The sequence below is a fragment of the Notamacropus eugenii genome, chromosome 4 (assembly GCF_028372415.1).
Source record: "Notamacropus eugenii isolate mMacEug1 chromosome 4, mMacEug1.pri_v2, whole genome shotgun sequence".
Classification (NCBI taxonomy): Eukaryota; Metazoa; Chordata; class Mammalia; order Diprotodontia; family Macropodidae; genus Notamacropus; species Notamacropus eugenii.
Window position 1 is genome coordinate 438,104,086 of NC_092875.1, and position 25,677 is coordinate 438,129,762.

The 25,677-nt window shown below is 36.6% G+C and overlaps 1 protein-coding gene across 1 annotated transcript in view; it reads right to left on the reverse strand.

Moving 5' to 3' along the window:
• DCC (DCC netrin 1 receptor) overlaps window positions 1-25,677 on the reverse strand; it is a 995,337-nt gene that overhangs the window by 191,151 nt on the left and 778,509 nt on the right. The window lies entirely within an intron of this gene.

A 25,677-nucleotide genomic window follows, 5' to 3' on the forward strand; every position in this document is an offset into this window, starting at 1 on the left:
CTCTCAGAGCTAAAACAACTTGGCTATTAATACAAATACAAATGCTTGGCAGGAGGACATAGTAGTTTCATACCTTCAGACACTGGATGAGGAGAACCAAAGACTAATAATGGTTGATTTGCTCAGTAGAGTTGTGGGGAAAGGGGGCAAAGCAATGATTCATCCTTATCATTCTAAAACTGTTCAATGAGTCTTCTCTATTACCTACCAAAAACGCCTATATTGTTTATTCTGGCTGTCCAGAATATTAAACCACACAGCCTTCCAATCTAATTTCATACTGTTAAATGCATGCACTAGGCTACATATAATATTCATTGCTAATCCTTGTTTACTCCTTGCAATTTTCCCTTTTATAAACTTGCTCACACTATTCTCTATTTTTAGAAAGCTCTGCCTCCTTCCCCTCTTGTGGTATTATTACTTTTTTTAAACCAAAGGACAATAATAATGTTCTAGAAGGCCTACTTAAATGTCCCCCATCCCACAGCCAATAATTATCCTTTATCTTTTGAATCTCCTATAGTGTTTTTTAAGTATCTCTTTTAGAACAGGTCATATATTATTCAAGTTATGTCTATAGGTCATTTCCCCATACTTGACTCTAAGCTCTTCGAGGGCAGGGGCCAAGTTTTATCCAAACTTTATATATCCCGGAGAATCTTGTACAGGGCACAGTCCACAATTAGTGCTTAGTTAATGCTTATTGAATTCTAGTTTTCCACTATTCAATAGGAGGCTGTAATTCAGGAGAACAACACAAGAGGGCAATATGGACCTATTTTCTTGCACATGCTCAGAACCCTTAAACTTTGTAGATCTCATCCACAAAGGACTTGTCATAGAATTTCTCCTTCTAAGAAAGCATTAAATGAGTCCAAGCACCTTTAATATTATCACAAATGCATGCCAAAAATGAATTAATCATTAACTGTGGTCAGACCTCATACATTTAACATCAGTTATAGCTCCCTGTCTCCCAAATGACCTTTTTTGGGGTGTGGCGGCGAGTGACATAAAAACAACTCAATTCCTTTAAAAAAGAATTGTAGCAATATTAATTTGCTTTCCTCTAATTGCATCAAATTTAAGATATTTGGAGTTCATCAATATTTCTAGAGGAAGTGAAACACTCATGCAAATTTGGAATGCTGTCACATTTCAAATTGTTGGATAGATCTAAATCTGTTGATGTGGTAAATCGGTCTTAAGAGAAGATATGGATTTGAGTCCCAGCTTCACCACTTTCTAATTGTGTAACCTCTATGAACCTCAATTTTCTCATCTGAAAAATGGCTATAATGATGATTGCTCCACTTATCCAATAGAGCGAGTGTGAGAACAGCACTTTGCAAACCCTAAGTGAAAATTGTTAGTATAATCTTGTGGCTGCTCAGTTTGACTTGGAATAGAGAAGACTGGCAGTTGGCACATGAAGATGCCTGTGAGCTTTTCTCCATCTTCTGTTGTCAGGACAAAACAAATCAAAATCCACGTAAACTTTTTTGATTCTTGGAGCTGTGGGAAAGTGAGATAGACAAATAACAGAAGCTAAGGGAACTCCTTCACTATAGGTAGCAGACACCTATTACTGCAGAAGGCTTTTGTACAGGCTTTCCTATAGGTGAAAGGTGAATGAAGTTAGTCTTGGGAGTGAAAGAAGAGGTCTGTGGACTCTCTTCCAATGTTTATTCCACACCAAGTCTTCACTTCATGAATGTGTTTGGAAGAACATGGTTATGTTAATTAATACTCAGGGTGAACCAGGTTCCAAGGATAGGCACCAGATTGACACAGTGCATACTCATTTATTCATTACAGATTATATACTTCATGAAAAGACAGGGATTTTCCATGCCAAGACCTTGTCAAGGTTCACTTTCCATGCTCATGATGCTTTTGTCCTCTCTATGAACACTGCCAAGAAGTCAATTAGAGAAAAATAAAATGAGATGGATATCTCCCCATCTCAGCAAACCAATGTAACCGAGAACACCAATTGTAGGGCAATCTTGATGCAATCAAGTGCCTTATTCTGTTGGCTATGCTCCAATTTATCTGAATATTTAAAATTCACTCTAATGTGTCATTATTAAGTACAGATGATTTTGGTCATCCCCAGAATAAGACATTCCTTACAACACATACAGTCAAAATACGTTGTAAGATATAAGAATTTTGACCAATGCAACATGCAACCCTGATTTCAGAGGACCGCCAAAGTAAAATGCTTAGTGATAGAGAGGTAAAGCAGAATAAAATGTGCATGACTTCATATGTATAATCAATTGGAAATTTCTTGCCTTCTCAAGGATGGGGGAGGGGAAGAAGGAAGAGAAGGGAGGGAGAGAATTTAGCATTCAAAACTTTTGAAAATGAATGATAAATTTTTTAAATGTAATTGAGAAAAAATAAGACTAAAAAGAATAAAATGCACTTTTTAATCATGGTTTATGTGGGAATTTATATTACTTAATTACATAGATTTGCTGAAAAAGTATATTCACCCTCCCCACATCAAAAATAAATTCTTGTTAGCTGAAAAAATTTATTAAATGGATTTATAAATAGATATAAAACAAAAAGTTTTATATATATATACATATAAAACTTTTTGTAAGACACTGTGTTAGGTGATGAGGATGCAAAGAAATTTAAGAAATTAAGACATATTTTCTACTGAGTGACATATACTTAGATAATTAAATAGTTAGTTCATCTAAAATGAGAAAAATAACTAGCAGATGGTTAGGGGAGCTGTAGTTCAATAGAAGGTTATACTTAGGCTGACCCTTGAAGGAAGTTGAGGTTTTTAAGAAGGGTATCATAGGATTATAGAATTGATAGGGACCTCAGAGGTCATCTTGCCCAGCCTTGTGACTTTACAGATGAGAAAACTGAGGCCCAGTGGGGTCAAATGAATTGCCATAGGGCATAGGTAGCAAGTGTCTGAATTTGAATTTGAAACCCTGATCTCTGACTTCAGAGTCAGGGCTCTTTCTACCTATTCTACACTAAGGGGAAGTATAGTTCCAGAGGCAGTTTCTCTGGTCTTCCATGATGCTTCCCACAATTCTTTAGAGTCACAGAGATTCTACATGTACCAGAGTACCATAAGTAGGAACATAATTTTAAATTACTGGAATGAATTATGGTCATAGGAAGAGGCCTCCTCAGGTCTCTTCCACAGAACAGCCTTTCTGTTTGGCTGAAATGTAACCTAAGAAGAATAACACTGCAAATGAATTATCTAGAAAAATAGTCCGGAGTAGCTTATGAAGGGTTTTAAAGATCAAGTCAACAAATGATGGCAACAGATTTGACACAGGGGTGAGGGGTAAGAGATAGTGAAGAGTCAAAGATGACTCCTAGGTTGTGAGCCTGAGGACCTGGGAGGCTGGTGCTGCCCTCTATAGTAACAGGGAAGGTAGAGGTGGGGGTTAGGAAAAGATAATGAGCTTTTTGTGGGCATATTGAGTTTAAGATGTCTACTGGACATTCAGTTTGAGATGTCTGAAAGCGAGTTGGAGATCTAAGACTGGAAGTCAGCAGAGAGGCTAGGGAAGGATAGGTAGTCCCTGAGATGATCATTAAATGCATGAGATCTGATGAGATCACTAAGTGAAGCAGTATAGAGGGAGAAGAAAAGAGGGACTGGACAGAACACCGAGGGACACCTATGCTTAGAAGTGATCTGGAAGAGGATCCAGCAAAAGAGACAGAGAAGAAATGGTTAGATAGAGAGGATGAAAATCAAGAGTGGTGTCCCAAAAACCTAAAGAGGAGAAAATAAACAGGGGAAGAGAGTGATCAACAGTGCCAAAAGTTGGACAGAGGTCAAAGAGAAGGGGAATTAAGAAAAGACCTTTGGATCTGGCAATTTCATTAGTAACTTTTGGGAGAGCAATTATAGTGGGATGATAAAGTCAGGAACCAGACTATAAGGTATTATAGATGTATAAATATGAGAACAGAATAATAGCCAAGTGGAGTCATCTATTGTAGATGACCATTTCCAGGACATTAACTAAAAGGGGCCATCCCTTGAATAACTTAATAGAGTAATACTTAAATAATACTTAAAGAGGCCTCTAATGGGTTTATGTGTATTCGTCCTTCATTGCTGAAGAAGACCATGCCATCAGAAAAATGATGACATGACTTGAACTTGATTTTGTTTTGAGTGAATGAGGGCTGTGCAGGTCACCAGCCTCACTTCTCCTCCAGAGTCATCTGAATCCAGTGACCAGATATTCATCAAGATGCCTGGAGATGACCCAGAATGAGGCAATCAGGGTTAAGTGACTTGCCCAAGGTCACACAGCTAGTGGGTGTCAAGTGTCTGAGGTGAGATTTGAACTCAGGTCCTCCTGACTCCTGCACTGGTGCTCTATCCACTGCACCACCCAGCTACCCCTAATGGGTTTAAATAATGCCCTCAATGAGCATTATCTAACTCAAAATGAGAACCTGAAAAGGCCTTAATCTAAAAAGGCCAGAGTCTCCCTGGAGCATCTCCAGTCTTCCCGATGAATATCTAGCCACTGGACCCAGAAGGCTCTGGAGGAGAAAGTGAGGCTGGTGACCTTGCACAACCTTCCCTCACTCAAATGAAAGTCAACTGCAAGTTATTTTATCATCTTCCTGATGTCATGGCCCTCTGAGAAGAAAGAACAATTACAACAAAATTGATCTAAAATTCAGAATTCAGAATTCTAAAGAACAGAAAAGCTATAGGAGAATGGTTCATGGGGACAGAAAGATCAAAATGAGGTGGTTTTGGTTTTGGTTTGTTTTCAGGATGCGGGAGACCTCTATATAGACGACATATTTTTGTTAGTGCTAGATGAGAAACCCTTGGAGGTCAGAGTCTGATTGTTTTCATTTTTGTAGCTACAGCGTCTACCACAATTCTGAACACAAGAGTAAATTTGAAATAGTTATCTAGCACTTATTAAGTGCCTACTACGTGCTGGGCACTACTGAAATAAGAAGTGTGTTGAACTTAATTGATTTTCTTTAGTCTGCTAACTGAGGATGAATACTTCACTTGAAAAAATCAGTTCAAGAGAAGAGCAAAACATGCTGGGAATATGATTATAAACAAGATCATCCTGAATATCAAGAGATTACAGAATCATTCCTGACTTTTCAAGAAAACTGGATACTTTGATTTGCTTAGATAGTACCTACCTGAAATAAATTTGTGAAATATGTGGTCAGAGGTCCTACGTTACCTTTATCTTTCCATCACTTTCCAAGAGAGTATAATAGATGTGATGAGTTATTCTTGAATATTTTATGATTTTTAAAAATATTTTATGTATTTGTTAAAACAAACATGAGTCTTTTGAATTTTAAGCATTCTTTTTAGGGCAGAGTAATAAATAACTGTTCTAAATCTGATTTTTACTTTGTGCACCAAGTACTTTTTCTACAAGTGACTCTAGAGTCTTGGGAGACCCTAGATATGAGCTATGCCTAAGATTTATTTTAGAGATTTCCCCAAAAATTCCAGTGTAGATCCAGGGAATATAGAAAAAGCAGGAGTCCTTTTTGGGTGGGAGAGATTAGGCTCCTTAAGGACTGAGTTCAGTTTAGGTGAGTCAGGAGTAGAAGTTCTTGATTGGAGGGGAACATAACCCTGGGTCTCAGGTGACAATATATTTCTCCCCTTCCTACACTCTACAATCTAGTCAAATAGGCTTTCCCTCAACTTTTTCTTACAAATTACCTCCCATCTCTCTGCCCTTGCATTTATTTCTTTCCTTACTTTCACTCTAATAGGATTCCTTGTTTCCTTCAAAACTCAAAAATGCTTTCTGTATCCCTCAGTTTCTAGTTCTCTATCTGCCAAAATGACTTTATTTTGCATATATCTTATACATATACACTCAATGCATATATGCATTCTCTCAGGGGACACATATGTGTTAAATCCTCTGACAGAACATAAGGTCCTTGAAAGCAGAGCATATTCCTTTGTATCCTCCAAAACAGCACAGATCCTGGCATATAATAGGTGCTTAACAAATGCTTAACAATTGATTCAAAATCTGATTCTATAAATATTCAGTAACTACAGCACAGTGTCACTTAATGTTTCTGAACCTAGAATTGAGGAGGGTTCCAAAGAACTGAAAATGACTATTACACAGAGAAAGGCACCTGGCAGGTTTGAGAAGGCTGCAACATTTAAACAACAACAAATTTCAAAGAAAAACAGGGGTAAAAGATGTCACTAAGAAACATGCAGGATAGGAAGAGATAGACTGGTTATGTGAGGGAGACAGGTGGGGTGCTGGACAGTTCCACGAGTGCCCTCAAAATGTCAGGAGCAAATAAATGTTTCATCTGTTGTGTGGGTAATCTGTGAGGAAATGATGGGAAAATATGAGCAAGAATTGCACCGGATGAGAAGCCTGGAAGGACTGCATACTGCATCATTGGAGATCTATTTCATATAAGAAATAATACAATCCGAGTTATGCATTAGGAAGAAACATGTGATCAATATGAGGTTACAAGATTAGTCCAGAGAATATTTCAATGTTGCTGGTGAGAAGGGATAAAAATCTGAACTCTGGTAGTTCCAGTAAGAATGGAGAGCAGAGGATTGATGTAAACGTATTATGGAAATAAAAATGTTGTTGAAAATAAATGTAGGGGCCACAGGAGTGGGAGGAGTTAAGGATAACATTTCTATCTTGGGTGGTTACCAGAAGGATTAGTAAAGAAGTACGGTCATGGATAGAAGTACAGAAGGATTATCATGGGCAGAAGTAGTTAGGGTTCCTGCTTGGGAAGATATAATAATGATTTCCGTTGTGAATAAGTTGATTTAATGGGGGAAGAAAAAGACAATGATAATTCAGAATCTATTTCAGACCTTTTGACCAACAATCTCCCTAGTTTGATTATTTCATCTAATAGATGTTTGCTTTGTGGTTCAAACCCAGCCAGAGTTCAACTTATTCAGTTGTGGGATAATCCCTAGGTATTAGAAACCCCCAAAGTATTAGACCTTGGTACTTTGGGCATGCAGACAAATAAACATGAAGATTCTTCAGCCATTTATTAAACACCTTTTGGATTCAGAATGGCATAAAGGATAGTCAGGTTAGCAAACCTTTATTGAACACTTACTACAAACCAGGCATCAAGATAAGTGCAAGTGCAAATACAAGTGAAAAGACGGTATTTGCCTTTGGTTAGCTTACATCCTAAGAAGGCAGACAACACAAAAAAGGGAGTTAAAAGTGCAAAGAGGGGGATATTCCCATGGCGTCATCCTGGCAAAGTCTCAAGAGTTAAAAGCAGAGTTGGGAGAGGAAATAAGGTTGGCTGTCCTGGAACCTTTCTCAAAATAGAAGTTTCAGGTGGAACTCACCATTGCAAGAGGGTCTCTGCAGAAATGGAATAATTTTCCAGGGTGAGAAAATCCTAGGCAGTACAGGGTGAGAGGCACAGTAGAGAAGTTTGCTGGTCTTAGAATCAGGAATACTTCAGGTCAAGTCTGCATCAATCATTTAATACCTTAGTTCTCTAGATAATTCTTCTGCAAAGAGAATGCCAGGCTGATTTAGTAGAGTGGGTTTCCTCACATTGGAATTCACTGTAACAATGACATTACAGGTCTACTCCTCCTGGTCCCTAGGTGCAAACCACTATGCTAGACAATGGTGGAGACTTAAACATAGTTACACCATCATGATTATTTCATTCTGCTTCTGATTTTTAAGATAGCACCTGTAAATAAGCATGTAGTACCATGCAATAGCTATAGAACAAACGAGCAGAAGAACACAGAAAAATGTCAATTTCTGTGAGGGGCAGGAGAAAGAAAGAAAAAGATTAATTGGGACCAACCAGTGAAGGCTTCATGATGTAGGAGACATTTAAGCTGGGTTTTGAAGGATTTCAAGGATTTAAAAACTCAGATTGGGTGGGGAAGGGGGAGAAAATTCAAATGTGATCAAAGGCATGAAAGGGGTGTAAAGTATCCAGTATGGACAAGATTCAGTGAATAATTCAGTTTGTCTAAAGTGTGACATAAAGACAATGAGATAATGGGAAAGAAAAAAAGATAGAAAGAAAGGCACCTGATTATGGAGAGTCTTGAATATCAGACAAAGAAGACTGCACATTGTCAGAAAAATAAGTTAATCTGGGAAGGGAAGACCCTCAAGGTTTCTGGCCCAAACAGAAAAATTACTATTTATACTCATTCTGAGCTATCAAAATCCAAAGAATTGACCAAGTGAGGTTTGATCTGGAACCTATTATTGGCTAATAACCTGTGAGAGCTGGAGTCATTTGGGTTTAAGGCATGGTCAAGCAGCTCTACTTGAATTCCTGTGAGCTTTATCAAAGTCTGGGTTTTTGATATTATATTTCAAGAAATCACAAATATAGCTACAGGGAGCAAAAGAATTAATTGTCACTATTTCTTCTTGTAATCATGGAATAAATAAGTAGGGATGAGAAAAAAAAGAAATCTAACATGTAAATTCCAATATATCTTCCACGGTTTCAGTGATCAAAATTTATATTCTTTTGGGCAGAACATCCTCAGTTAAGGGTATGATTCCCTATACGGACTGAGCGAGAGGAGAGAGAGGAAGGGAATAGGGAGAGGAGGGAGAGGAAGGAGGAAAGGAGAGAGAGGGAAAGGGAGGAAGAAAGAAAGGAAGGAAGGGGCAGCAATGCTCAGCTGGAACTGACCAGTTGGGCCCCCCATGGGGAAGCTACTTGTATTCATGAATTCTTGCTTGTCCTTTGCTTTAGAAGAGGACCAATTACATCAGAAAAGTGATGTCATGACTTGTAAATGAATTGGATTTAAGTGAGGTGGTGCTGTGCAAAGTCGTCAGCCTCACTCTCTCCCCTGAGCCATATAGGTCCAATGGCAAGATATAGATCAGATGCCTGGAAATGGTCCTGGATGCAGTGGGAGGCCTTGGTCTTTATAAGCTAAGGTCTTTTCCAGGTCTCAGTTTATCTGAGACAACACACATTCAGTGACTAAAGGCTAGGTAAGAAATTAGGCAAAAAATGGTCACTTCTACCTAGTCAGAAAAAAAAAAAAAAGTCTGGGAGGGGAAGACCTTCAAGTTTCTGGCCAAAACAGAAACAACTGTTATTTAATTCACTCTGGGTCATCAAAAAAAAAAATGACCAAGTAAGCCTTGGACTGGGATCTATTAAGTTTCCCTTTGGCTGACCATGTTTTCTACATGTGTGCCTCATCATCACTTTACTTTCAGTTCACTCTTCCCTTGAACTCTGTGTGCCTGTGGGAAATGGTGGCCCAGGATTCTTTGGGAAAACTATTTTGTAGTAACTGCTTTTACTATATCATCTTAGCGAATACCCTTTCCAAAAGTTTTTAAAAAGATAAGTTGAATTAGCATTGTAGAAGCTGACTTCATAATGTATGCTAACTGGATGTGGAAGGGTAAGGGAGTTAGATGAGACAAAAAGAAAATGAGGAATCAGCATATCAGACTTGGAATCAGTTAAGTCTAATATGAAACTGAGTTTATAGAGATCTTAGAGCTCATGTAATACAATATTATATCATTTTACACATAAGGAAACTGAAAGTCAGAATAATTATGTGCATATCTGAATGTCACTTAACTAGTTAGCATCAAGGATGTCATCTGAACCTTGGTGCCATGCCTTTTAGTGGTCTGTCATTAAATCACCCAGTCCTCTATACTACAAAGTCCTTCAACATTGAGTATTTGGATTACTCCAAGAAGTGGGAAGGACAGGAATTATTTTCTTCGTTTTTCATATATGAAAGCAGTTGCATTAGAGGCTTTCTCAGGGTTCCTTACTCTATCTACATATATTTACATATCACTCCTAAGATATCAGAATTGTGGTTGTTAGGGGATCAGGACACCAAATGCAGTCATTTGAATTTTCGCTTGGGTACAATTTCCACTGATCAATTGCACTCACTGGAAAGGCTTTACTCTTTTCAAAGGATGTCAAGAATCATAAGGTAAAAAGATCTATCCTCAGTCCTTTCTTACATACACAGCCAATACTTAAAGCCAGTAAAGACACTTGTTTGTTTCACTCAGTGAGGTGTTCTTTGGCTAATAGCCCTCTGAGTCTGAGGAATGATTAAGTAAATGCTGAGATTAGGAAACACTACATGCTGATTACAAATGGAACACTTAATGAAATGATTTCTCAGCAAAGCTTTACATCAGGAAATTAGCAAGATACACCATTACATACCACCAAACATCTAGGTTTATCCATCTTGTTTTCCTTCTTTAAAACTGTCTGAATACATTTAGAAAAGGACAGAAACACTGAAAGATCACTTCAGGTCTCCATTCATAAAAATCACTGAGATTATATCTATATGACAGCCAACAGATGGTCAATTTAGTCCATTTGAGCAAACAATTTGTCAATTAGGTTTACAAAGCAGTTAAGCTACTTATCTTTCTCTGTCTTTTATCAAAGGAAAAGTCAGACTGTTTGAAATAGGACTGCGGAAGGAGGAGAAAGAAGACAACTCCCTAAAAATAATGCACCCCCTTTACATATTGTCTCCTACACATGTTCATACACCCATGTATTTCTTCCCTTCTCTTCCCTATCTCAACTTTGACCTTTGGGGAGGGGAAAGAGGGTTGAACAAAATGGCAGAGTATGATAAATAACAATAAGAGAAGAAATGAAGTGAACGGTAAGAGGAAAGGATCAGTAAAAGGTCAAGAACAGGAGCTGAGGGAGAAAGGAGGAACTATTCTAGAGGATATCCTTTCTTTTGGCTCCCTATACTACACCCGATATCAGGCGCTGCCATTAATTCAGTTGTATTATCATCATCAAAACACAGTTCCTTTCCTTCTTCCCCTTCCATCTTCCTTCTCCCTCTTCCTGTCTCCCCATATCCTTCTCCTTTCTCTCCATTGGGTCTCCTAAATAGGGAAGGCCTACAAACATGAAAAAAATAAAATGATCACTTCCTGAATATGTCAGGGGAGTAGGATTGACTTCCATGGGAAAATTTCTTAAGACATAATAAGATTTCCTTAAGTAGATTTTTTTACTTTCTTGACTATTCTTAAACAAAACTCCTATCAGCAGGTATTGCTTAATTTACCGATATTTTCTCTTGAATGCTATTTCATGCATTCATAATACCTTGTAGAATATCAGTCAGATACTACTTGAAGAATTGTGTCTAAGTATTTTCCTTCTTTCTATAGGACATCTTCATTTATGATAAATATCTGCTATTTTTTTCATTCTAGATCACATGCATATGTCATAATAATTAGAACAATACATGCACTTCTAATTCAGAGATATTTTTATTAGGGCATAGAAATTTTTTTCTGTTTTCACCTACTATCTATGGAGTGGCATCAAAAGGGGAAATTGTTCATGATTTTCAAAGTATAAGAGCTTGAAGTTGTAACTGGTCTCAGACTTTCTTCCTGAAAATTCCTTGAAGCTTTTGCATATTTTAATTATACACTTATACATACACACATACACATACACACACTTATATACATATATATATACACACACGCATATATACACACTTACATAATTAAACACATATCACAAAACAAATCCCTTTAATAAAAGGATTTGTTCTGTAAAACTTGGACTCAGTCAAAAGGCTACACTTGAGGATCTAGAGGGCCACATGGGGCCTCAGGGCCTCAGCTTCCCCACCCTTAACTCAGGGAATTATTGTTATATGGAAAATATTTTGCTAATGAAGAAAAAAATGACAAAGAATTAATGGTAATTCTAAAATGGATATAACATTGAACTCATTTTTAACACCAAATGTTAATAAAACATGAAGAAATGAGATCAAGATAAGTAGGCAGAAATAAAAACCATGCAAAAATAACCACCCGTGACAAATGCCAAAGGGGATATTGCATCGTGGGCCACTTGATCATAAACAAATAAACTAATCATGCTAGCTTATATCATAAATTTTCTAGCCAAATGGATATTTTGTTTTTATTGCTCTATCCAATCTGTGTGGATTTGAAGAGGGTGAGGAAATGGGTGCCATATTAAATGGACTTAAAATCAACTGTGCTAAGAATTATCCATCTGGCAAGACTGATGTCAATATTTACTAGGCCATTAGGAAAAAATAGGTAGGGATAAAAATCTGTAAACATCTGGAGGACAATGAAAACATAAGCAATAAAGAGTTTAGGGTCAGAGAAAAACATATCAAATTAAATATTACTAGATGACACAAGATCCTGGGATAGTATATATCTGGATTTTAACAGAGTATTTTATAAATGATTGCATTAAATCTGCTTAGATTGCAATACAGCCACCTTTGGAAAACTCATTGAAAAACTGTAAACAAAGGATAGCGACAAATGGTAACATCTTTTTGAGGAAAGACAAACACAAGAATGGGCCAAAATAAAAGAGTAGATGAGCTTTTCAGGTAGGGATTAAAGATGCATCAGCCTAATATCAGTCTAGTCTTCAAATGATAATACTTTTAATACATCCATTTATTAAAGAGAAAAATGTTGGCTGGTACTAGATGTTAGAATACAACAGTCAATTAGAATACCCTGGATTAACATATCAATCAATTAAATAATCAATAGGCATTTATTAAGTACCTATTACTATATTTACCAGAGGCAGCCAGATGGCTTAGTGGATAGAACATCAGGCTTGAAGTCAGGAGGATCTGAGTTCAAATCCCGCCTTAGACACTCACTGGCTGTGTGACCCTTGGCAAGTCACTTAACCTCTGTTTACCTTAATCCACTGGAGAAGAAAGTGATGAATCACTCCAGTATCTTTGTCAAGAAAATCCCATGGACAATATAATCCATGGGGACACAAAGAGTTGGATATGACTTAACAACAAGATCAACTATGTTTACCAAGCACTGATAGAAATATAAAGATAAAAGGTAAATATTTGCTTTTCTCAAGAAGTTTATATTCTATGAGGGAGACGTAAGTATATACTAAAATTTAGTATATTTAGTATAATTGGTAATAAATATATAAAAAAATAAATCACATGGTACCCATATATTTGAAGAAAGGGCAAGCCCCAGAAAGTCTTTTTTGTCATTGTATAGATACTAAAGGAACCACTATACACTACTAAAGGAAAGAACCAATTATTATTGATTCTTTCTCAGGTGTGTGAACACTCTGGCCCATCTGTGCTCTATACGCTATTATGTCTTTGTACCTCGTAAGGAAGACAACTACATCTAAACCATTCCACTATTTAATATTTTTCAAAGAAAAAGATAATTTCTCTCAGTGTAACTCTGATTGTGCCCAAATGTGCAAAAGCCTTGTCCTTTTCCTGAATACTGACCACTAGTTATCTCAGTTGCCCTCTCACCCTGGAATTTCCCCTGTCATCAGGAGCCTTCTTTCCCCAGATCACCTTTTCACTGCTCTGACCACCTTTGGTCATTTGTGCATTGCTCCTATGGCCCATACTGATAACAGGCCCAGATGATCAAGCTTCATTTTGCTATGCTTCTGACTCTCAGGACTTTAACCCCAAGCTCCTGCATGTGTACCTACCTCTGCCTTCTTTGTAGCTCTCTTTAATTTGTTATCAACTCCTTGAGGGCAGGGGCTATTTTTTTCTTTTTGCTTGTAATGCTGTGTCCAGCATTTAGCACAGTATTACATACAAAGAAAGCATTTCATAAATTCTCGTTACCTTGCATTTCCAGAGGGAATAAGTCCTTTTAAAATTTTTAAGATTGTCTCAAAAAATGGCTGAATAGTGGAGACAAGATGGTGGAGTAGAAAGACAGACCTGTAGAAGTTCCCCCATGTAACCCATAAAATATCTGTAAAAAATGAGTCTAAACAAATTTTAGAACACCAGAAACCACAAAACAACAGAGTGAAAAAGATTTCCAGCTCGAGACACCCTGGAAGGCTGACAGGAAAGGTCTATTGCACTGGGCACAGATCAGAGCACAGTCTAGTGTGGACCACGTGGTGCAGCAGGGACAGGACCTGGAACAAGCTTGAGCATGCCACTGGCAGCAGCTGCCATCCCCAGACTGCTCAACCCACAAATGCCACAAATAGCTTCAAAGGTCAGTGGGAGGGCTCCTTCACCCAGGAGAAGGGAATGCAGTCTGGACTGCCCGTATAAGGCACTGCAATAGCAGCATTCCTTTTTGGAGCCCTCTGCCTAAAGCCCCTGGGGGAATTGAGCAGCTGACTTGAATCTCAGCCCTGAGCCCGGCCCTGGGGTGAGGAGGAACACCAGTATGGTGGAGTTAGAGGCAGCTGGGGAGAGGGAATTCTACTCCCAGATTCTGGGCAGAAAAATATTTGGTTGCTCCCAGACCAGTGTGCAGGCCAGGAAAGGAGTAAACTCCTCTCCCTTGATTGTGCCACCTTGGAGTAACTGAGAACTTCCAGGTCCCCAGAGGATACTCTCCTCTTGACAAAGAACTCAAAAGTCAAGTAACTGACTGGGAAAATGACCAAAAAAGGGAAAAAATAAGACTATAAAAAGTTACTTTCTTGGTGAACAGGTATTTTCTTCCATCCTTTCAGATGAGGAAGAACAAAGCATACCATCAGAGGAAGTCAAGGCTTCTACATCCAAAACCTCCAAAATAAATATGCATTGGTCTCAGGCCATGGAAGAGCTCAAAAAGGATTTTGAAAATCAAGTAAGAGAGGTGGAGGAAAAATTGGGAAGAGAAATGAGAGTGATGCAAGAAAATCATGAAAAGCAAGTAAACAGCTTACTAAAGGAGACCCAAAAATGCTGAAGAAAATAATACCTTTAAAAATAGGCTAACTCAATTGGCAAAAGAGGTCCAAAAAGCCAATGAGAAGAAGAATGCTTGAAAAAGCAGAATTAGTCAAATGGAAAAGGAGATTCAAAAGCACACTGCAGAAAATAGTTCTTTAAAAATTAGAATGAAACAGATGGAAGCTAATGACTTTATAAGAAACCAAGAAATTACAAAACAAAACCAAAAGAATGAAAAAATAGAAAACAATGTAAAATATCTCATTGGAAAAACAACTGACCTGGAAAATAAATCCAGGGGAGATAATTTAAAAATTATGGGACTATCTGAAAGCCATGATCAGAAAAAGAACCTAGACATCATCTTTCATGAAATTATCAAGAAAAACTGCCTTAATATTCTAGAATCAGAGGATAAAATAAATATTGAAAGAATCCACTGATCACCTCCTGAAAGAGATTCAAAAAGAGAAACTTCTAGGAATATTGTAGCCAAATTCCAAAGTTCCCAGGTCAAGAAGAAAGTATTGTAAGCAGCTAGAAAGAAACAAATCAAGTACTATGGAAATACAATCAGAATAACACAAGATCTAGCAGCTTCTACATTAAGGGATCGATGGGATTGGAATATGATATTCCAAAAGTCAAAGGAACTAGGATTAAAACCAAGAATTACCTACCTAGCAAAACTGAGTATAATACTTCAGGGGAAAAAATGGTCATTCAATGAAATAGGGGACTTTCAAGCATTCTTGATGAAGAGACCAGAACTGAATAGAAAAATTGACCTTCAAACACAAGAATCAAGAGAAGAATGAAAAGGTAAAGAGGAAGGAGAAATCATGAGGGACTTTCTAAAGTTGAATTGTTTACATCCATATTGTAACTTGAGACATTTCTCAGTATTTGGGTAGTTGGAGGGATTATACACACACACACACACACACACACACACACACACACACACACACACATGAACACAAAGCACAGGGTGAGATGAATAAGAAGGGATGATATCTAAAAAAATAAATTAAGAGTGAGAGAGGAATATAAAGGGAGGAGAAAGGGAGAAATGGAATGGGGCAAATTATCTTTCATAAAAGAGGCAAGCAAAATCTTTTTCAATGGAGGAGAAAGGGGGGGAGGTGAGAAGGAAAAAGTGAAGCTTACTCTCTCTACATTTGGCTTAAGGAAGGAATAACATGTTTACGCAATTTGGTATGAAAATCTATCTTATACTGCAAGAAAGTAGGGGAGAAGGGGACAAGTGGGATGGGAGGATGATAGAAAGAAGAGCAAATGGAAGGAGGGAGTAATTAGAAGTAAACACTTTTGAGGAAGGACAAGCTCAAAAGAGAGTGTAGAATATGTGGGGGGCAGGATAAGATGGAGGGAAATATAGCTAGTCTTACACAACATGACTATTATGGAAGTCTTCAGCAAAACTACACATATATAGCCTGTATTGAATTGCTTGCCTTCTCAGTGGTGATGTGTGGGAAGGGAGGAAGAGAGAAAAGTTGGAACTCAAAGTTTTAGGAATGAATGTTGAGAATTGTTTTTGCACACAACTGGGAAGTAAGAAATATAGGTAATGGGATTTAGAAATCTATCTTACCCTACAAGAAAAGAAGAGAAGAAGGGGCTAAGGGAAGGGAGGGGTGTGATACAAGGTAGGGCATATTGAGGGAAAGGGTAACCAGAATGCAAGGTGTTATGGGGTGAAGAGAGGAGAAATGGGGAGAAAAATTGGAACTCAAAATTTTGTGGAAATCAGTGTTGAAAACTAAAAGTAAATAAATAAACATTAAAAAAATTAACTAAGCCTGCTCCTGTGAGTCATTATTTGAAATGAGGTAGCCCTTGACTTACATTGTTAATAATATCCCTTGCTAACAAACTGATAAATCTCCAAAAAAAGAGAGGAAAAGTGGATGTACAAGTTCTGGCATATGATTGTGATGGAATATTATTATGCTATAAGAAATGATAAGCAAGATGCTCTCAGAAAAACCTGGAAAGACTTACATGAACTGATGAAAAGGAGAAATGGGTAGAACCAGGAGAATGTTATACCCAGTAACAGCAATATTGTAAGATGATCAACTGTGAATGACTTAGCCATTCTGAGACATACAATGATCCAAGACAACTCTGAAGGACTTATGATGAAAAAATGCTGTCTATCCTCAGAGAAAGAACTGATGATGTCTGAATACAGATTGAAGAATACTTTTTAAAAACATTTTGTTTTTGGGGGGATGGGTCTATGTTTCATTTTACAACATGACTAATATGGAAATATGTTTCACATGACTACACATGTATAACCTATAGCAAATTGTTTGCCTTCTCAATAATGGGGCTGGGGATGGAGAGAGAATTTGGAACTCAACATTTTAAAATCAAATGCTGAAAACTGTTTTTACATGTAATTGGGGAAAAATAAAACACTAAACAAATAATTTTTAAAAGTTTCTCTCCAAAAGGGTAGTTTTTTGTCAAGTGCAAAATCATTCCAACATTCTCTTTCATAAAAATACAATATCGGTTAAATAGGGACATAATTGTCCCTAACAATAATAACTGGAAGTTACACAAAAAATTTAATATTTGCTGAGCACTTTTACGTATTTTATTTCATTTGATTCTTGCAACTAATCTGAGACTGGTACTATGGACATTGTTTCCCATTTTACATAGGTGAAAACTGTGAGTCATGGTAGTTACATGACTTGCTCATGATCACACAGTTAGTAAGTATTTAATTTAAACCCAGGTCTCACTGACTTCAAGACCAATACTTAATCAATCCCCCTTTTAGGAACCGTTGGCTGATGTTACACTCAAGAGAACTGACCCTTTCCAAAAGTTATTACTACCAATCAATAGTTATAGTCAAACTGTGGAGTAGGTGATCCTTGTCTTTTTACTGCTCCACATACCATTGCTGAATTCTCATTGAAGGCCTATGCTGTGATTCTGGTATCTCAGCCAGAAATCACTTTTTAAAAATTTAAAAAAAATGGAATATCCTATTTTGCTTTGAATGGGACTACCAAGTGGCCTCATTAAGGGCACTATTCTAATGAAACCTAATATGGGATTGACTTTTTTAGCTGCTACATACACTGATGATATAGAGCTGTTAGCTTTTAGTACAAAACCTTAATCTATAAACAAGATTCATAATAGAGCTAAGCTGAATATCTTTTGTTTCAGTCCCACAGTTCTTGGAATTTGAGTTAATCACACTCCAAATGCACAGGATCTCCAGAAACACAAAACACAGTCCAAAAGGTGCCAGTATTCTATGAGCAAATGGAATAAAGGATTACATAATAAATATATTTTATTATATATAAATATTATTTTATAATAATAATAAAATAATTACCATGAGAGAAATGGGTGTATGGTGCTCTAAGAATTTCCTATTTCTGTTTGTCCATAGAAGCAGCAAGATATAGGAGGAAGAACACTAGACTTGGATTCAAGAAGACTAGATTTGAATTCCACCTGAAACATGTACTAGCTTTGGGTCCTTTTAGAAGTTATGTACTAAGCCTCAGTTATCTCATACAAGAAATGGACATCATAATAGCATTGACCTCTTAGAACTGTTTTTGATACTCCAATAATATGCATGTAAAGTATCTTGCATGCCCAAAGTGCTGAATGTCAGTTGTTACGTTATTATGGCCCATCTGTTAGTTCAGATATGATTTTGTATTTAATATTATATTTTATATTGTTTTATTCCAATAGACTGTAAGTGCCTTGAGGGAAGGATCTGCTTGGTTTCTATCTTTGTATCCTCAGTTCCTGAAATGTTTTCTGGCCCAGAGCACATATTAAAAATGCTTGCTGACAAAACTTAAATTGAATTGAGTTGAATTATCAAAATGTCTTGAAGAAATAAGGAATTCTGAAAATGTTTCTGAGGATAAAGGGTGATTTTTTAAATGTGTATTTGGGGAAACTAGAAGAATAATGGTACATGTGTAGTTGGACTAATTATCCACTCTGAGTTTGTGACATATAAAAATTTCTTGGAAGCTACAAAAACTAAAAGAGATGGATTTCAAAATGTGATCTATTGTTTGAATCCCCCAAGCAGTGTTCTAATTCTTTGGTTTTACTAGAATTCTGTTGTATTGATTATTGCTCAAAATAAGTGGGCTGCCAGCTGGGAAATAAGCAATCTTCTTACAGCAAGGAGTTTTTGTTGTCAGTAATTATTGTAGTGAGGTTTGAGATTTGAACCAAAGTAACAATAGAGATAAATAAGGAAGGGCAAATGATGAGATATGGAAACTGCAGTCAGCATTTGGAGGCAAAGAGCAAGGAAGATAAAACCCAGTTTTATGAAATCTACCAGGCAATCTCATTTCATAATCCAAGAAATCATTAGTTCTGTTTCTTAGAACACTTGAAATTAGTAGAGAAGTCATGGAAAGCAATTTTTCCCCAGAAAGAAAAAGTTTAGAGATGATTTCTTCCTTCCTTCCTTCCTTCCTTCCTTCCTTCCTTCCTTCCTTCCTTCCTTCCTTCCTTCCTTCCTTGATTCCTGTTTTCCACCTTGCAAATAATTTTAATTTATTGAGAATCTATCAGTTCCAAGTTGGTCTGGAAACATTAGACAGCTTCTTCTTTTATATGACCCTTTTTGAGTGGTCTCATGAGGAATTTCTTCTCCTCCACAGCATCATATTCTTAATATCATACAATTCATTTTACTAGACTATAGTAGAACAGTAGAAATAGTACTGTTAAAAATCAAAACTTTCACTGAATCATAAAGGTCTCAGGTTTACCTTAATTTATGGATGAAAAACCTGAGATTCCCCAAAGGAAAAAATGACTTAATCAAGGTCACGTAACTACTATAATTGGTGTCTGAGATTCCCAAGTTGCCAAAGCCCTAGGATAGTGCTTTTTCTACTAAAACAAACTCTTCCATCATCCTGAGAATGTTACTGCATCCCTCCCCATTTGAGGGTTTTGGTGATGTTACCTTCAAATGGTGTTACCTGTGTTAAGGATATGGACATATGTAATATGCATAGATCCTGTGACAAAGCAAAGCATCTGTCTTGGGGCAGCTCTTTTGCAGACTAGAATATAAAATGTGTAATGACTCCAGCTTTGTCAGCAAAAAAAAGTACTATCTTTTGTGGTATATGAAAGATAGTCATGATGGTCTCATAAATTTCATGAGCAATCATCCACTGTTCTCTATCAGCCTTTTTGAAGAAGTCAGTAGTTGACTGATTTTTCAATGAATCGTTCTAACAAGAAGACTCATTTTCAATGTGCAGCCTTTTTTGCTTATGATTATAAATAGTGAAATTAGTACCTGATTAATGGATGTTTTTGACAAATGTTCAATGCTAGCGCATTCAAACATTCCCATTCTCATCTTTTACATATAAGACACAATGATTCCTGATGTGATCCACCTTAAAAGGCATCAGATCTGATAACAAACTAACTGGGCTCCTATCCATGAAATTCCGTATTAGTGCTTTTTCATGAAATAACTTTTCTTCTTTTTCTTGTCTTTCCTACCCCTTTAAAATAGCTTTGGAGGAGATTTTGATCATTGAATTTATGTAACTTAGGATGAAAATTTGAGTCAACATCACACTCAGATATGCGAATGGCCTTATGTCCTCACAAGTATGAGAAAAGGATGTATTTTTTAAAAAGTACCTTGTGTAGCATAATGCCTTAGGTTTGAGACTTTTGGTTATCAAATGGTAGAGGTGTTGCTCGGTTTATCATTTATTTCTCAAATACTATCCAACTGCCTTATCTTCATTCCTTGAGAGACTTGAAATTTACATTTTGAAAACAAAATTGATTTTGTTATTCTGAGTCTTTTTCAGGCAAATTGAGTCTGTTCTACGTGGTTCATAGTAAAGATTCTTCAGAATGAGAAAAAAAATTTCCCTTGGTAGAAATTTTCCTTCATCAATAAACTGACCTTTCACAGTTCTTCAGAGTGTTATTCATATTTTCCAGAGACTTTCACTCTGAGCACAAAACCTGGAAACCCACTGGGGAAAAGTGTCCTGTGGAGATCAATCCTGTGGTCAGAGCAGTATGATTTCACGGTACTTATGAAAGATCACGTTAGTCTACAGATTCCACATCTGTCTTAAAGATCCTGAAAATATGTTTTTTGTCAGGTAAGAGAGCACTGGATTTGGAATCCGGAGAGAAAGGGGTTTGGTATCTGACTATGACATTAGCTTTGCAATCCTGATCAAGTCTCATTCTTATTGAGATTCATTGTCTTATTTTCTAAATTAAACTTCATCTTTATTGTAAATTTAACACTCATCAATGAACACAAATATTTCAATATACAGAGTACAATAAAAATGCTTGCATATTTACGAGACTGAACTTTTGTTGCAGCTTACTTTTGGTGAAATATGCATTTATTTAATTTAACATGGTAGTAACAAATATTACATTATTTATGACTCCTACTGCATCCCTTTTCTTCTGTGTATTAAAAAATATCTCTCTCTCTCTCTTTTTTTTTTACATATCATCCACTTCCACTAATCTGTCCTGCTCTTAATTAGATACCCAACCTTGTGAAAAAACAAGTATAATTCATCAAAATGAATGAAAGTGTTGGACATGCCTCCAGGTTTCCTCCTACATGTCTGAGTTCTCTTTTCAGTCTGTTTCATTGGATCTCTATCCTATCCACGTTCTGTAAATTTGTGGAGTTCATCAAGGTTATGCTTTGCCCTCAGACCCTTTTCTTTTCTACATGTTCTCACTGGGCAATCTAATTCACTCACATGTTTTCAATTATCATCTATGAAAATGACTCCTCAAATTCTACTACATTTCAATTAATGATTGATTCCAAACAATTGTTAAATGTTCATATATTCAGTCCACAATTCTCTTCTGAATCTCAGTTTGTGCCCTGTTCTTTATCTCTGTCTTACTCCCCAGTGTCATTGCTCCAACTACCCACTTAACCTTTCCACCTACATTACCCACTGGTTAACATAAATTTCATGGTCCAATGCTAATTATGAACTCCATGTATAAATCAGTATCTCCTATTAAGTGCCCTGTTTCTGTTGATGTTACAATAATATCCACTGTCACCCAGGTTCAAAACCTGGCAGTCATCACTGCCTTTTCTCTTTCTCTCATCCACCACTTCTAATAACTATCTATTTCAATTCCATATTATCATTCTTCTTCATATTCCAAAAATCTATTGCTTTATAATATTTTATGTAATTCATTCATAGCAAATTGGTTCTAATTGCTCAAATTCCACCCCATTGATTCTTACAACATATGCTTCTCTGGGTGGATCAGACTGACACTTCAGAAGAATCCAAGTGCTTTACACTTTGAATTTCTTCTTATGATCATTTTCCTGATTCACATGCTTCAGGAATTGATATCTGCTCTTAGAATGCTTAAAAAGCTCAATACACATATTAGTTATTTGGCTAGAATCTTGCCCTTAACCTGTTGGTTTACAACAATCCCCACAGCATTCTGAGTACCATTATAGAAACATCCAATCTTGCCATCACTTTGCTTGCAAAAGGACCCAGGGAATATTATTACGTATTTCTTCTCTTTTCTTTTTAGTTAGTCATTTTGGCAAAGTACTGGAAGATGAAACTGCCAGCTAAAACCAGACTATCTTTCAATATCACTGATAAGACTTCACACCCATTTCAGAACTCTCACTTTCTTTCAGCCTATGGTACTGGTTTCCTTGCCATCCATCTCTACCTTCTTTATTTCATCCTTCCTACTCAATACTGCCAAATATATATCTGCAGTACAGGCTTAGCCTATGTTTACACATCCTCACACATATATGTGTGTATGTATGTATATATGGTAATATATGTGCATAGGCATATATACATACAGAATACACATATAATGCATACACACATATATGCATATATGTGGGGGTATCTATCTATCTATCTAAGAATGAACTGGACTACCAATTATCTTATCTCCAGCTTCATTCTGAGCTCTTCTGTGTCTATGCTGTGTCCATTCCTCATGTCTGGGATAAACTCATTTGAACTTTCTGGAATTATTCTCTTTCTTCAGGTCCCAGGAAAGATTCTTTAAATAAAATCTTCACTCCCTCCCTTCCTCCTCTCACCCCATCTAAAAGTAATTTCTCCTTCCTTTTGCTAGAGCACATTGTATGGATCTCTCTTTACTGCCGTCATATATTATGTTGCATCCCACTTATTTCTATGATGCCATATATTCTCTCCAGCCCCATTAGATTACAAGCCCTAAGAGAGTGGAGACTACTCAAGTAAATTGAAATAATTCTTCCTTCCAACTGGCTTGACATATAGTTGCAGAACAATGAAAACATTTGGCATGATCCAAAAGGCCCATACGCTATTAGTTCCAACACAAAGGAACAAAAATCCCTTTATTATACTAAAGACAGTGTCATCCCTCCCAATATAGTCAAGGTATTTTAATGTTTGACATTGACAGAAACTGTCTAGGCATAAAAATTATCAAACTAGCACTCTGATCAAATCTGCTAAATTTAGATTTATATGTGAGGTGTCTTTAATGGAAATGAAAGGATGAGGGATGACATTTGAACACCTTTACCTCTATGCAATTCTATTGATAAGAAACTGCACGTATTAAGCACACACAGTTGTACATAGCTGATTGCATATTGTCTCTTCCATTAGATCTTGAGATCAGTGACTGCCTTTTGTCTTTTTTTTTGTATCTCCAGTGCTTTACACAGTTCCTGGTATATAGTAGGCATTAAATAAATGTTTATTAACTGCCATATAGACAATACTTTTATTCTTACTTTGGCCTTTGGAGTCAAACAAATCATGCCATATTGTTTGTATGAATGGCTATGGAAGGAGAAGGGAAGACAGTGGCAATAAAGGACTTCTTTTGGTTTATTTCTTGGAAGGAAGCTAGCCGGTGCCATAGATAGACTGCCAGGCCTGAACTCAGGAAGACTCATCTTCCTGAGTTCAAATCTGGCCTCAGACACTTACTAGCTGTGTGACCCTGGGCAAGTCACTTAACCTTGTTTGCCTCCATTTCCTTACCTGTTAAATGAATTAATTGGAGAAGGAAATAGCCAACTACTCCAGTATCTTTGTCAAGAAAACTCCAAATGGGGTCATGAAGAGTTGGGTGCAACTGAAAAATGACTGAACAAGAATTCCTTGAAGAAAGGAAACTAAGTGACTTACTTGTCAAAGAAGATTCAGTAGGTAAGAAAAAAACATATTTATAAATCTTGTATCTTAAGACAGATTTGACTGAATGTCTATGTGACACCAGCTCAACTGTTACAGCTGATTCAGCCAAACCAAAAAAAATTTAAAAAAAGATTCCCTGAATAACTGAATCAATTGTTTAGCTGATTTTTTTCCAGATAGTGAATCTAGGTAAAGCTAAATGGGACTTTCCACTTCCTGGGAACCCTTATTTAAGGATGTCCTTTTTATTAATAAGAAGAGCCATATCAAATGGGTTTCTCAGTAACAACTGAACTTCATCGTGTCATTGGCTTTTAGGGTTTATTAATTTATAGCCATATGTAGCTGCATCAGTACTGATCCCTGTCTAAAAAGTCAGTTTTATAGGAGGCAGCTTTCCCCAGGGGACTTCACTTTTTGCCAGGGGCCTGATGACACACTTTATTAGAATGATATTCTAGCTTGTAAAAGATATTTCAAGTGTTTACCATGGCAGCATAGGCATAGATGAGAAGAAAAAAAATCAAAGCAATTCTGTTTCTTGCAGACAGTGTAAATGATACCTTTCTTCCAAACAGTTGAAAATAGTTTCTCTCTACCATGTTAATAGGAAGAAGTTGATTGTCCCAAAGACGTATTGTGAAGACCACGAGCATGTGACATTATCCTTATTTGAATAGTTAAGGAATATAAGGCAGAGTAATATTAAAAATGCTTTGCTAAAGTACACTGGATCACTGAGGTTGACAAGTAATCTGGAACTAGAAAATGCACTCAGAGTAATTTTTACCTTTTAAAAATTATATATGGATGTATACCAAAGAGAGGCATGTATCTTGATTCAAGACCTGGGTGCAAGTCTCATCTATGATTCATAGTCTATGTGAGACCACCTCTTGGTGCTGTAGGCAAATTTCTAAGACTGTAAGTTACAGGAAAGGTGTGCACTAGCACTGATAGAGGAGATTCCCTCATCTGGAACTATTAATATTAATGAAACCATAGTGCCAGTCCCTGTCACTTCTGGCCAAGTGCTGATAGACAGACAAATAGACAGATGGATTAGAGACACAGACCAACAGATAGACAGATGGATGGATAGATAGATAGACAGACAGATGAATAGATACAGAGACAAACATATACACACATTATACATAAATTTTAATTTTGCATATATTATGCAAAGGGAAGGAAATAATACGTATTATATACGTATGTATATATCTTTACAAAATAAATTGTTACAGAAGTTCAGTTTCTTGCACAAATCATTTTCTTTATACCTCTTTGCATATTGAAATGTTTGTGTTCACTGATGATTGTGAAGACCATAATAAAAAAAAATAGCACAGACATAGAACAAAATTATAAGTACAACAAATGGGCTAAAATAATAAACTCCTTAAGCCACATTTGTATTTATATTGCTTCCTACTCCCTCTTCCTTATGTTAAAATGCCAACTAGAAAAGGATTATTTTTACTTCCATATGATAGTCTTTTACTTCTTATTAGAAGTCTTTAAAAAGTTGCAATTAGTAGACTCTATGCTTCACTATTATTTAAGACATAAAATTAAGAATTCTTCTAATTATGG